Source organism: Culex pipiens, chromosome 3 (genome assembly GCF_016801865.2).
Source record: "Culex pipiens pallens isolate TS chromosome 3, TS_CPP_V2, whole genome shotgun sequence".
Lineage (NCBI taxonomy): Eukaryota > Metazoa > Arthropoda > Insecta > Diptera > Culicidae > Culex > Culex pipiens.
Window position 1 is genome coordinate 114,350,619 of NC_068939.1, and position 13,342 is coordinate 114,363,960.

A 13,342-nucleotide genomic window follows, 5' to 3' on the forward strand; every position below is an offset into this window, starting at 1 on the left:
AAGGACAACATTTTCATTGTGCGAGCGTTGAAGCTTTGTAAAGAACGCAATAGATAGCAGCGATTCCACTGTGTAATGTTGCGATAGGTTGATGTGACGTTCGTAATATGTCTCAAGTCTCGCCTATTCACTGCTGATGACATTTTTGCAATCCTCACTCAGCAAGTTTAAACCAGTCGTTTGTTGGAACTCATTGGACGCTGTCAAAAAAGACGTCCGGAGTTGAGGTTAAGGTGGCAGAACTGAGCTCGCTTTTTGGCGATATACTGTAATAATTTCAAATAGTGGCGATGAAGTGTTGGTGGAAAGTCACGACTACCGAACTGCCCACCATTGAAAAAACGGCTAATATCCACTTTTGACAAAAACGAGATATTAGCACCAGGTGGTAGAGGATGTTCCAACGCATCTTCTGCAACTTGAATTTTACTAAAATAGTGTTTAGATTTGGCTGCTGAAGCGAAAAACCAAACGGCTAATATGCTACTCTTATGGAAAATTGCCTTGACGGAAATTTGGTGACAAACACTAAATCGCGTTTTTCTCGGAATACTTGATTTGGCATAATAGCCGAATTTTCAATTATGGGCAGCGAAAAGGATTCGCCCCGTTGAAGGTTATCCTGTTTTGATAAGAATTTTAGCTTTTTCCTGATTAGTTTTCTGATGAATGATTTTCCGAAAAAAGATTTCAAAACCAAGGTCCCTGTGAACAGCAATGTACAGTAAGTCAAATATTTGTCTGTACCCCTTCGTACGGAAACTTTTTGTGAAGTAAAAGTACATAAAAATCGACTAAAGTAAGAATGTCCTCTTCAAGATCCATTCATTGGATTTGTAAAAAACTTATTCTAAAGAAATACAATTCCCATACTATCTGTAGATTTTCCGGAATCGGTTCCAGAGTGGCCAAAGTGTCAATTAGTTAGCGTAAGAACCTTCCTTGGGCATATACGAACCCAATGCAACAAAAAGCACCTCGATCCGACGCTCCGTATTGAACTGATTCGCGTTCGAACAAAACCGTCGAAATTTTTTATATATATAGATTGGTTAAAATTTAGTTTTTTTAAGTTAAACTTATCAAAACGACTATTTTTATAAAATTGCTATTTTATGTTGTAAGAGTCTCTATTGAACAAGTTTCAACAATATTTGTTCAAAAAATACATTGATTTCGAGGTGTCTTCTCTGATTTGGCTGATACAACCAAAATTTTTGCAGGTGTAAGATTGTTAAGGGTATTATTGCATTTTTATGGATAAATATGATATGAACTAGGAACATAGATACAAAACATGATTTAAAATCAAAAATGTACCACAAATTACTGTTGCATGCTTCAAAAGTCATATTTTCATGAGTATAAATTAAATATATATTTTTAAAATGTTTTACTGTTGAAAAAGCATTTACTTTTTTTTTTGGTTGAGGCAAAAATGAAATATTAATTTTAACAAAAAATCAAAAAGAAGCCATCATTACAAGCTACAAAAATCAAGATACTTGTAAAACATGTTTTAAACAGATACTCATGAAAAGTATTTTTCCCTTAAAACTCTACACAGTAATTTGTAGTTCAATTTCGAGTAAATAACATGTTTTGGTATCCATGCAACTGGTTAATGTTTGGTTAAGGAAATATGATATTTATTCATAAAAATCTATTTAACCTTAGCAATCTCAAACCAGCAAAAAATTCGGTTGTATCAGCTTAATCCAAGCTAAATCAGTGCAGACGACTGATATTTGTCAAAATTATGTAATAATCTATTATTTCTTGTAAACATATATTTTAATACGGTTTTCTGATTTAAATTTTTGAAAATATCCCGCATATTCAAAAACTCGGTTAAAATTTAGTTTTCAAATGTTTAGCGATTTGCAACCTTTTACAAAGTTGTTATCTGTCTTATTTTACACGTTTTGATGAGTAAATGACACATAAAACACATCATTTGACAAGTTTCTTGAACTGTTATTAAAAAGTTTCCAAAAAATGATGAAGGATTTCAAAACAAAGAACTTAAAATAAAGATATCTCAGAAATTTCTCGATGAAACATTTCGCTCTTAGAAGCATTGGAAAGCTGAGAAAATTTCCTATAAGACACATTTAAATGTAGCGATGACTAAATATGCCGTGCACTATATGTAAAATGCTTCTAAAAACAACACATGCCATAGCCTCAACATTGGAATGAAAAAAGTGTTTTAAAATGCATTTTACAGTAGTTAAGTTGTTTTGCAATCATCCCAAGTAACCGCGGTTCATATTAATTTTCATAAAATGATTGTACTAGCCTTATCTGCCTTATCACAAATGTAAACAATAACCGAAGTGAGCAGGATAAACTGATGTTAACAAATCCACATTGGCCCATTTGAATTGTTTTCCTTGATTTATTCTTTTTTCACTTGGTACCAGGCGTCTCCACAAATTTTTCTGAAACCCTCGATGGAAAATTTAGAGTTATATGTACATGTTTTTGATCAAGTATTAAGGTGAAACACATCTTTTCCACCGTACCGTGAACAGATTTAGATGATTATGGTTGCATTTGATCTCGATTGTATCTTTAAATTATTGGAATCATTGCTCTTGCGTAAACATAGTAAGCTGCTGGAGGAAAGTTCTACAGCAATATTTTTTGGCAAAATTGTCGAGGATGAAACAAATGGAAATTGTGGACTTCGCACTATTCTCGATTTCATTGGTAGGTTTTCAAACGAGCACTTACAATGAACTCACTTTCATGAGCAATGAACTCCAATGCATGTAAACAGGAATCAGGGAGCAGGAAATAGGACGTGAATGTCAAGAAAATGAAGGAATTCGACGATAAATGGGAGAGAATTGAGCGAAAAGAGACCGGAAATGGAATTTTACTCTCAATTCTCTCTAGTTTTGCACAAACGATGAACATTTTGACCGAACGATGATCATTTTGCTTCGTACGTGTTTGAAAAGATCTCAGTGAAAAAGATAATAAATCATTGCTATTGATCGCACTATAGCGACTGACTTGAGAAATTTAAAATTTCCTTGAAAATGATAAAAGCGTGAGAGTGAGCGAGGTTAGTCGCTTGTTTTTCATTTTTCAATCGCAATTTTAAAGTGCAAATGTCCAGTTTCAATGTGATTGGAAATGTAAATAAACAACTTTTCTTTTTGATGTTTTCAAATCTTCGAATCTTCCAATCCTAGAATCTTATATGGGTAATTCTCCGCCAACTCACACAGCCCCGACCCCTCTTCGATTTGCGTGAAACTTTGTCCTAAGGGGTAACTTTTGTCCCTGATCACGAATCCGTAAAATCACGATATCTCGTGATGTTAAGCAAACCCCTTATGTTAATATATCATTTTTTTTTTGTAATTGTCTGCTCTACAACTTTGTAGAACATTGTTACACTCTAAAAAATAATCGTGTAAAGTTGTAACCATAAGGGGTTTGCTTGCAACCGTCACGAGTTATCGCGATTTTATGAAAAAAAGTTTTGAAAAGTTGGTCGACATTGATCATTTTGATCATGGTCGTTCAAGGTGATCCGCGATAGACACGAACGACAAAACAAAGTGGAACAAAAAAAGGGCTGCTTCAAAACTTGTTATCGTAAAATTGCGATAACTCGTGATGGTTTCAAGCAAACCCCAGCAAGCTTAATACAAGAGAGAACAGAGGCATCGATTTGGCAGAACGAAAGTTTGGGGTCTAGAAATAGTTAAGGGGTTACATAGAAGTGAAATTTACAAGCGAATCAAATTTGTTTGAATTGTCTTTCTTTCAAACTCGATCAGAAAAAAAATATTCGTTTTTGTACTGTTTTGTCTAAACTTCAAATAAAATTGTCCATGTTTGAATGCCCGAAATTTTAGGACCTTAAAAATAATAAAACAATACTCAAAAGTGAACACATACTAATACAAATTTAACCGATTTATTATACATACATCCTAAAAAACTAAACAGTAAATTATGAACTCTTCATTCGCTGTTCATTTTGGAGATTCAATTATATTGTACAAAGCCGAGTACTAAACGTAGTTGCTTTCAATCACAATGCTCCTTCCACGGGGATAAGCATGTAGTCTATAGAGGACGATGTCAGTACAGATCGAGAGAGAGAGAGAGAGAGCGTGTAGTAGTAGCGAAATTAAACGAAAATCAATACACGAGGAGTCAAATATGCTAACTTTTTTATCAGTCTGCCGCTGGCAGTGCGTCTCCGGAGTAGTGTACTGACTAGAGGCTCCCGAGTCAGACAAGAGAGTCGTCGAGTGTGTGTGTGTGTTTTTTTTTGTTGGCCAAAAGGGCCCCGTGACGTCAATCGGTGGTGGATCGGTAGATTGCACCTTTTCGGGGGTCCGCAAGTTGGGCCGTGGAAATCGCGGAAAGTTTTGTCGAAAAGATTCGTAACAGGTAAGAGATTACGTGGAATGCTCTGTAGTCTATAGTCAATTGTGACGGGGTGACGATGGTCTCGATAAAAGTGTTGGTCCTTAATGGGCTATTACTGGGAATCAATTTACGTACTCTGCAGTGTCCTGGTGGTCCTGCTGGTTGGTGCACAAGAAGGGATAGTTTGAGTGGGCAGTACACAATGAGGATATCGTGCGAAATTAAATGAACTCGAGGTGAGGCAGCAGCATAAAGGAAGAAAATAATTTGCCCCTTTTGACACCTATTTCTTGTGATATTCTAGTGTTTTGTGGTGAGGATGCTGCATCTCGGCAGTGTGGGTGGAGTTGGGTTGGTTGGTTGGTAGGTGGTGACGCTAATGGAGGCCTACACACATATGTTCTTTCCAACAATGAAGCAGCAGCATAGCTTTTCGTTTTGTGTTTGCCAATACACCCAACCAAGGGTTTCCATTTGGCAGCTGTATGTAGTGGGAAGGATGTTAGTGTTTCTTGGTTGGATCGGGATAGGATACGATAGGATAGTCGAACTCGTTGTTGTGTCTTTTTTTGTGATACTACACACCGAGATTGTCCTCGCACCTACACTTGTGCATGCGTTGGTGCCGAAAACGAAGTGAAATTAAGGACGCACAGTGGGAGTATTGATACAGATACCGAAGGACAAAAGTTAAATGCTTTGAGAACATTTTGTGTGCGCACTCAAGGGTTTTTTCTTGTGCGTACCAACCTAGCGACTCGAAATTTTCAATTTCAACATTTTTTTTTGTTTCGGCAATTCAAGATGTCATGTAGATATTTCAGATATTTATTACCGTAAATCGGGGTGACATTGATAGGATTTCAATTTATTTTTGGATTTTTTTTTCTATTCATGTTGCATTTTTAACTGAATATAGAATTTGTTCTACTTAAATTAGATTTTTTTTAAATTAAGTTTCAAAATCACATAATATTGATTATTTACAGACTTATTTTCCCTTCTCCTTGACGAAAATTGTCCAAAGAATCCGAAAAAGCATACCGTTTTCCGATTTAAAATCATGTTTATTGAGAAACCATGACACTTTGAGAATATTATAATAATGCTATTCATCAAAATTTTCTTAATTATAGTTGACTAACTTTTTAAACTTTTATTTTTTATTTGAATGCTTCTCTACCACGGTCAGTATGATTCCATATCATTCCGTACGTATTAAATTTGTACTCTTCATTTTGCGAAAAAATCCCAAACTTATTAAAGTCATCCTGGCTATCAAAGTCACCCCGTTTTACGGTACTTGATTATTTATAGTTTGTCTATTTTTTTAAACATAATAGAGTTTTGAAGGTCCTTCTTTTAGGATTTTATTTCTAGGAGTAGACAATAATTTAAGTAAAAATGTTTTTCGAACATTTGGAGGAAAATATTAAGAATTCAATTTAAAATACCTTCAGCCAGCGCCGTACCTAGGGGTTGGCGCAGTTGGTGACCGCCAAGGGCGCCAGCCCTTGGGGGCGCCGAAATCTGTGATTGTACTTATTTTTAATGTCAGTTATAACATCCTCATTAGGTATTTAAAAGAGAAACGGTGCCAAAATATAAAGTATAACTACAAATTACTAAATAATTTAGTTTAACATATAATAAAGAAAAAATGATTAAGAGGCGTCAAAATCAATTGCATGAATATTTCTACCGAAGTGTTCTTGAAAATTTTTTAATGCTTAATTTATTTTGTCATCAAAGAAGGGGCAGGGCGCTGAAGTGGCAGAAAGATCAAGGAGTTATAGAAGAGCTTTTCAAAACTAATACAGCGTTAAAGTTTGGATCGTTATACAATGAAGTTTAAGCCATACCTTCCAGACTAAAATATTGTCCAACTGTATGTTATTTTCACGTTGTTGTCATATTTTGAACTTCTTTAAAATTGGAATTATTTGTAGATTTTTTTAAGTAAGCCGATAAGCAAAATTTAGATTTTTTGCTTTTTGGGTGTTTTGAAAACCGCCTTGAATCAGAGGTATTTAGAAACATCCTAAAAGCTAAAAATGAATATTTTGTTCATAGAATAGAACCTTTTTTTTAAAAAAAACTCTAGATTTTAGCATTGAAACACATAATTTTTGTTTTAAAATTTAGACATTCTCGAGATTGAAAAAATGGCATTTGAAATATTTTCAGCACTATTACCCTTTTATAAGCAACTTCGTGCAATGAAATTTGCCTACGGTTTTTCGAAATACAAGAGTTTAAAAAAAGGAAAACTGATGTAAATGTTCATCAATAAAATCAACAATTTTTTTTCAAGAAAAAAAAAATGTTTTGCAGAACACACAAGCTTCTCTGAATCTCATTTTCTATTTTAAGCTTAACCGGTGTTGACAAATCTCTAGACACTTAGATTTTTCACAATTTATTGATTAATTTTTCTGGCTGTTCAATAGCGTGGCTCACGGTTATATGAAAAAGACAAAAGCATTCAATTTCGAACGCCTCTACCGGAATGTTGAAGCAATATGGCCCCAGAAGCTAGCTTGAATTTTTGAGCGTATATGGTTAAGGTTTAGTACTTCCACCATTGACCTGAAGTTAGTATGGAACTTCAAAAATTTACTTTGAGAATGTTTCAGTTTTAACCTCTTCTTAGTGAAAGTTCCTCAAAACCTTATCAAATTTTCCTATACTTAGGTTTCATACAGATTTTGATCCCAGGAACAACTTAGTAAAACATCGCAAAGCGCTAGAAATTGATCCTGAAAAGATACAGGATATTTTATGGAGTATGGAAAACATATAACGTGCTCTAAAAATTTGTGATGTTCTACAAAGTTGTTCCCCGGTTCAAAACCTATAAGAAACCTTTAATTTGAGAAAAAAAATCATAGGGTATAGGAAAACTTTCTCGAAGATGAGTTAAAAAGTGAAAAATAAATTAATTAAATTTATTTAAGTTTCATTATAACTTCAGGACTAGAGTGGAACAACTAAACATTAACCAAATGCTATAGTATTTGTTAATTCCATTTGAGGTACTAGAAATTAAACATTTTTGTCTTTTTCATATATCCGTAAGCCACGCTACTGTTCAAGTGTTATTTCGCCAAAATTTACACATTTACCTTTTTAATCGTCTAAAAACCTCTGATAATGAGAAACTATTTAGAACTTTATTTTCAGAAAAATTAGTTTCAGTTAAAACCAAACAAATAATATTTTATCAAGATTAGGAAATATTCATACAGCTTTGTTAAAAAACAAACAATTTTCTAGAATATGGAATTTAATTTTATAAACTAAAAATAAATTCAAAAAATATCAATGAAAAAAAATCAATGAACAACATAATTTAACAAAAAAAAAAACATAAAATATATTCCAGACTTATCTTCATATTTTTCACCAAATATAATTCTATAATTATTATCATTAAAATAAGTTTCATCATGAATTGCGCTGGATTTTGAATGATTTTTTTAATTTTGAAGAAGGATTTTTCTTTATCTAATTAAACCGAAATTTCAATTCTAAGCATTTATCTGCAAAATAAATAAAGAAAAACAAAACCCTGCTATTTTTATCTATTTTATGAAATCTGAGAAAATATTCAGCCAACTTAATTCCTTCAATAAATTTTCAATTCAACCTATCTCAAATCAATTTGAAAAATAAAACTATAAAAATACTGTGTTTCTGATTTTAACCATAACAAGGTCTCCAATTGCAACTATACAATCAAAACTCATTGAAGTAATCATTGAAAAATAACATCATTTTGTCAAATTGCTTGTAATTTTGGGTGGGGCGCCAAATTGATGCTTCGCCAAGGGCGCCGTGGACCCAAGGTACGGCTCTGCCTTCAGCACAAATTTCACTTTTCTATTAAACTAAACAAATTTTCATCGTTTTCCACTTCAGGTGAAGCAGACTTTTTTAAATAAATTATTATTTTTCTGGGGAATTTGTTGAATCGCAGTATGAGGCAATGTTTTTTTTATTCACAATTTCCTCAAAACTTCAGATCGATTGATCGAAAAGGGCCGTTTTAACCTTTTATCAAATTTTCTTATTTAAGATCACGGATCGAAAAAAGAAGTAAAAACTGAGGAAAGTATTTTGTTAAATTCAGTGATATTTTGGATATTTTTTGACAATATCTTTGTGTTCCTAAAAATTAAGCTTTGTTCCTGAAAATTGAAAATTGTTTTTTCGGAAGGAGGAAATAAGGGTCAACTGAGGAAAATCGGTCTGAGTGGGAACAGCAGTTTTAAGAGCACTTCAATTCTTTAAATTTCGAAAACGATGCACTATTTTTGTTGTTCTGTATCTGTTCTATCCGAAACTAGTAAAACATTTCAAATATTGTGCAGTAACATGGTTAAAACTGCTGTCCCAATTAACCCCATGTGACCTGTCTGCCACAAATGCATCTAGATGACGGGGCATTCTCTGAGAACTCACACAGCATTTGCTCCGACCCCTCTTCGACTTGTGTGAAACTTTGATCTAAGGGAAAATTTTGGTCCCCGATCACGAATCTCGTAATGGAGGGCGGTACGACCCCTTCTTTTTTTAACATTCGGAAAAGACGTGTTAATTCAATGATTTGCAGTTTGAAATGGTGATGGTTTAGAAATTTGTTGTCAAAGGGACTTGGCAAAATTTTAGATTACGGTATTTGTGGATGCCTTCCGTGACATACTATTTTGTGGAGAGTATCGTCTGTATATGATCGAAAAAAATTATAAGTTAAATCATGCAGTGTTATGAGACATTAAAAAAACTTGGTGACTGGCTCCTCATTCTCGCGTTCTTCCCACTGTCCCTGCTTGCTGGCTACTGCCGGGGGAGCCTCTGTTGGACGTCGTCGCGACGCCTTTCGACGGTGTGTTGGTGTGCGTCGTTCGCCCCGTGTGAAACGCTTTTCCTGGAGAATATTTCATTAATATCGGCGCGTGATAACGATAGTTAATTGCTTGACATTATTACTCGTGCCTGCCCTTTCACCCTCTCTATCTCACTCTCTCTCTCTTACTCTTTTATGCTTCGTCTCACTCTTGCAACATATTTCCCCCCACAAATTGCTCTTTCTTTCGGGTCTTGGTCGTAAATTGGCAAGTCATGTGCATCTTTATGCTGCTCATCACAATTATTATCGTGAATTTCACCCCGACCGTGCAAACTGCCCCCCCCGTTCTCCTATAGTGTTGTGTGAGTGTGTGAGTGTGGGGATTCCCTCCCCCCCAACCTATCCCCAACCTATCCCCCTCTATCTGTTTGTAGAAAAGTGCGCGTAAGGACGTGTCCTTGCCCAGTGATGGTGGTTGTGTGGGATCCACTGCTGCTGCTTCAGCTGCCTGTTTGCTGACGGTGGAGACTGACACTCGGTTGGTTGGGGGCTTTCTAGGTGCGATGCTGGTGGTGGTGGGGTTCTATCATAGATGTTCCTCGTTTGAATGTGTGTGGGGGGATAATATGACACAAAATTAGATAGCGTACACGGTTAAACTGGTGTACCGAATTGGTGACCAAAGTGTGCTTAATATGTTTAACGTTATGAAGTTGGATCACGATGCTTTTCTATATCAATCATACTAGTTTCAGCAGTCTGGATGTAGAAGATTTTTTTGAATAGGGTAAAAGATATTAATAATCTTTCTCATATTTCTTTGGGACCATCCATAAACCAAGTGGACACATTTTTGGGAATGTCAACCCCCCCCCCCCCCTTCGTGGACAATTGTCCATACAATAAAAATCTTTTTTGTATGGAGCGTGGACAATCGCTTACCCCTCCCCCCCCCCTAAAGTGTCCACGTGGTTTATGGATGGTCCCTTTACAAACTCATCGATTTGGCCTTGAGTCCGAAGCTTTTCATAAGGCTATTACAATTTAATTCCAAGTTGTTGACCCACAATTACAAAATGTATTTCACTCATCTCACTTATTAGGAACACTTACAAACTCGGATCACTTTTGTGATTATTTTTTTTTTTTTTCATAAAATTATTTTTATTAGGTCCTTTTCGGTACTGGGACCTGGTTAGGACCGAGTCGGCTTTTGTAATTACATTTGACTTAATAATTACAGAGGATCTTGTGTGTAAATGTTAGTGGGAGGGAAGCCGATTACCCGCGGCCTACTCGGGGTTAGTAGGGAAGGGATTGATGTTAAAGACAAGGCGTGGGAAGGGAAGGGGGATTGTGTAGGGTTCTTGTTTGGCTCTGCTGGCCTTTGCGTTTTGTCCTCAGCCGCAACTCGGTGTCCAGCTGCTGGGGCGATCTTGCTTTGCTTCCGGTGCAACCAGAAACGACGGCTTTGTGTGAAGGCGAGTTATACTAACTAGAGGAAAACTAACTGAAGGGAAACTAACTGGAAGAAAAATAAATAGATATTTTGGAATCTGAGAGGAACTGATAGATAGGATACTTTTGTGATTATTTGTCAAAAGGATGCCAAATGCAACTTTTCTATCGAGTAGGGGAACAGCATCTAACTCCAGCGTGCCTATCAGCTCTTTAACGCTCAATTACAGCTCATCAAAAGTGTTTTAAACTGAAATCGAGTGATAAATAGCTCAACAGGAAGTGAACAAGCAAGTTTCTTCAAACAGTTTTACAAAATAACTTGTTCAAATAGTGAAAATCAGCAAATTGGATGGAGTTAGGAACGAGTGTTTATCCTGCCAAACATATGAGAGATTCCCCTATTTAAAAAAAATGCACTCCTGGAGAAAACTAATGTTTGTTCACATCTCTAGGAGAAAGTGTTTCAACTTAGTGGATTTCAAGCGTCAATGTTTTTCTTCTTCTTAAGAACGTTAAAATTTGAAGTCAGTCATAAAATCATTCAAAAGATACAAGATCAGCTTTCAAGTGATTAACAGCGAATCATTATGTTCAATTATCGATTTTCTATGATTTTTTGAACATTTTTCGATCTGTTAACTGTTTTTTTTTTAATATATAATGATGATATAAATTCTTAATGGCGCTTACGTCACTTAGTCAAACCAATAAAAATCATTTTTTTTGGATTTTGGATGTCAGTTGTTGTTTTAATACAATGCCAAAGATTTTCACTCGCTCATTGAAATGAGCGGCTCTTTTTACAAATTTTGATAAAAAGGCAATTTTAAAGAATGGGGTGATTTTTATATTTTTTCATTGGATGTTTATCAATTATTGAAAAAAAAACAAAAAACGAGGAGATTTGCTTGAAAACCGTAAATCATGACGGTCTCTATGTCAAGATTTCTACTCGAATCTAATCGTTCGAATGCTTGGATGGGGAGAGCACTCAATCTTAAATCTGGAATATAGAAGGAAATTGCTGTTAATTTTACGAAATTGCATTTGTTTCTGCTAAAATTAAACAAATCGATGCCTCTGTTCTCCCTTGTACTAAGCTTGCTGGTTTTCCTATCTAGTAAGCATAAAAGAGCACAGAGGCATCGAAATGCTGATTTCTTTTTGAGAAAATATTTTGCGAACTCTTTTCTGCATTCTGTTTTAATCGATTAAGTCTATTGAAGCGGACAAGAGTTTTTTTTTCCAACATCTAATGGGCTATTTATTAGTTTTTTTGTGAAATTGTTCAAATTAAGCATTGTGAAATGCTCAAATTTGTAATCAAGTAAAAGTTGAATGTATCTTCAAGCAGATATTAGACAACGACAAACAATCAAAAAACTTTTTGACAATTTGGCAGTTTGCCTGCTTTGTAAGTTTTCCTGCATTCGTTTGCGAGTTTGGCAAACTGTCACACACAAAAAAGTCTAATACCTCCTTTACGGCCAATTGTGCAATGATTTTTAAAATTTTATTTTCAAAATCAAATTATTCGCTCTGCAGCCTTGGCGTTCTCGTTCTCTTTTTACACCTTAGCTTCCATCCACCCCGGGATTCGAACTGACGACCTTTGGATTGTGATTCCAACTGCCTTCCAGCGACTCCACCGAGACAGGACCCAGGGAGACGACTCCAACACCTGGACTGAGCTAACGATCTAACCTTTAGGTTAGTCCGGGGCCAACATTTACTTCCCGTCCGACGAAAGGCGTGATCAGACAAATCTCGTCTCGAAAAATGCCACCGGGACCGTCTGGGATCGAACCCAGGCCGACTGGGTGAGAGGCAATCACGCTTACCCCTACACCACGGTCCCGGTATTTTAAATTAGTTTTTTGCTTTACTTTTGGATTAATTTCAATGAAAACGTAGATTTGAAAACTTTTAAGTGGTGTTTAAATATTGGCATAAATGTTATTTAAATAATGCCAATGAATATTGATGAGAAAGTTGCAACAAAACCCCAGCGAGATATGTCGATTCAGTTCTCAACATGTTAGAAATAGCCCCACTCTAACCTGCTTTTTTTATTTTACATTACTCGGAAAAGTATATCGTGGGACAATTTTCACAAATTCGACATTAATTTATAAGCATTGAAATATTTGAAATTACATTTTCAGCTCTCAAAAACAAAATGAATACTACAATTTGTCGGAAATTCAATGAATTATATTTATAATCACAAAAAAGACAAAGGTTTAAAAATCATTCCGTCTTGGAACGGTTCTTTCAAAACATCGGAGTTTAAGAAAGAACCGCTGCTCTTTTTTTGTGAACCATGGTTCGTTCGCTCCTTTTAGTGAACCGGCTCTTTGAGCGGATCGCTCTTTTTTTGCCCACCTCTGCTTTTAATCAACTCTTCGATCAATTGAAGAAAAAGTATTTTTTTGAACTTATTTTTCATCTAAAAATACAAAAAAAAGTTTTATAACCTCTGCCATTTTTCGATACTCAACTGTACAAAAAATTGCAGCAGCATTTAGATTCTTTAATAACCCAGAGGTTAATTTTTCCGTTTAGAACAAAAAAAAAAATCGTTTTTTAATTTCTTGTTTTTTGTAACTTTGCACAGTTATATTTTAA

The 13,342-nt window shown here is 35.2% G+C and overlaps 1 protein-coding gene across 12 annotated transcripts in view; it reads left to right on the forward strand.

Moving 5' to 3' along the window:
• The first annotated feature begins 4,224 nt into the window (after nt 1-4,224).
• LOC120414001 (regulating synaptic membrane exocytosis protein 2) overlaps nt 4,225-13,342 on the forward strand; it is a 110,966-nt gene continuing 101,848 nt past the window's right edge. For 4 of the 12 annotated variants that reach the window (XR_005605006.2, XR_005605005.2, XR_008212489.1 and 1 more), the window contains exon 1: nt 4,226-4,422. The gene's annotated coding sequence lies outside the window, so the exon portion shown is untranslated. Of the gene's footprint in view, nt 4,423-13,342 lie in introns of all 12 variants that reach the window. The other 8 variants (XR_008212490.1, XR_008212494.1, XR_008212493.1 and 5 more) reach the window with 5 other exon arrangements.